Source organism: Silurus aristotelis, assembly GCF_946808225.1.
Source record: "Silurus aristotelis genome assembly, chromosome: 1".
NCBI classification, from domain to species: Eukaryota; Metazoa; Chordata; class Actinopteri; order Siluriformes; family Siluridae; genus Silurus; species Silurus aristotelis.
Genome location: NC_139574.1, coordinates 11,110,242 through 11,112,071, shown reverse-complemented (window position 1 = coordinate 11,112,071; position 1,830 = coordinate 11,110,242).

The window sequence follows — 1,830 nt, the reverse complement described above, 5'->3', positions numbered from 1 at the left end:
TGACTGCAGTTGGTCGTCGTAACTGACTTAGTGGGTAAATGCTCACGTTCGATGCCGTCTGGCACTTTGGAGAGGTGTTCTCTTCACGGATAAATCCTGGTTTTCACTGTACAGGGCAGATGACAGACAGCGTGGATGGCATCGTATGGGTGAGCGGTTTGCTGATATCAATGTTGTGGAGCAAGTGGCCCATAGTGGCGATGGAGTTATGATATGGGCAGGCGTACGTTATGGACAACGAACACAGGTGCATTTTATTGGTGGCATTTTGAATGCACAGAGATACCGTGACAAGATCATTGAGGCCCATCATTGTGCCATTTATGACCATCACCTCATGATGCAGCATAATAATGCACAGCCCATGTTGCAAGGATCTGTACACAATTCCCGAAACTGAAAACATCCCAGTTCTTGCATTGCCAGCACACACACTGGACATGTCACCTATTGAGCATGTTTGGAATGCTCTGGATCAGTGTGTTCTATTTCCTGCCAATATTCAGCAACTTCGTACAGCCATTGAAGAGGAGTGTGCCAACATTCCACAGGCCACAATCAACAACCTGATTAACTCTATGCAAAGGAGATGTGTTGCACTGATTGAGGCAAATGGTGGTCACACCAGATACTAACTGGTTTTCTGACCCCCCGGACCCCCCCAGTACAGTAAAACTGCACATTTTCCATTGGCCTTTTATTGTGACCAGCCTAAGGCACACCCGTGCAATAATCATGCTGTCTAATCAGCATCTTGATATGCCACACCTGTGAGGTGGATGGATTACCTCAGCAAAGAAGAAGTGCTCACTAACACAGATTTAGACAGATTTGTGAACAATATTCGAGAGAAATAGGCCTTTTGTTTACATAATAAAAGTCTTAGATCTTTGAGTTCAGCTAATAAAAAATGGGGGCAAAAACAATATTGTTGCGCTTATAATTTTGTTCAGTGTTTTTCCTCAGGAAATTTACATACTTTGTCAGGGAGTTAGCAGCATAGCGATTAAAATATTTGATATTTGATCTCAAATAAATCAAATCAGATTTTACCTTTAAAGCACAATAAAAAGATTTTAAAAAATGTGTAATAGCAGATGGAATTATAAAACATTGAAAGCACAGGAGAAAAGATGAGAAGGTTGTGAGTTCAAATCACAGCCACATCAAGCTGCTAGGCCCCTGAAGAAGGCCCTTAACCCTTTAATGCTCCGTTGTATAAGGGATATAACTGTAAGTCGCTGTGGGAAAGGGCATATATGCCAAATACCCCAAATGTAAATTCCTCTCTCACCAGCAGGGGGCGATTTTGCACGACTTTGTAGATCATTTGCATTTTTGAAAATAAGATGGTCAACGACTGTATCAGATTCTATACAAGATTAAGTTTATCGTTAATTCAGCACAACGTGTGCAATTATTTGGGTAAAAATGTAGCATTTTATTGGCTTACGTTTCCATTACGTCAAAAACCGTCTTCAGAACCAAAATCAATAGAAAAAAATTGAAATAAAAAAATTAAAAATTAAAAAATTAAAATAAATACATGAATAAATGAAAAATTATATATATTTTATTTATATTTATATTTATATTTATATATATATATATATATATATATATATATATATATATATATATAATTTAATAAATAAATACATAAATAAATGAAGTAATAACTTATAAAGGTCTTGAGTGTGTAAAAATAATGCAGTGCAAATAATGATATTTTTAATATTTCTTTATGGAGACGTTTAAACGAAATCAGATTTGACATTGGCCAAGTGCTTCAGGAAAACCCTGATTACAAAAACCACGCCCTTTTGGGCG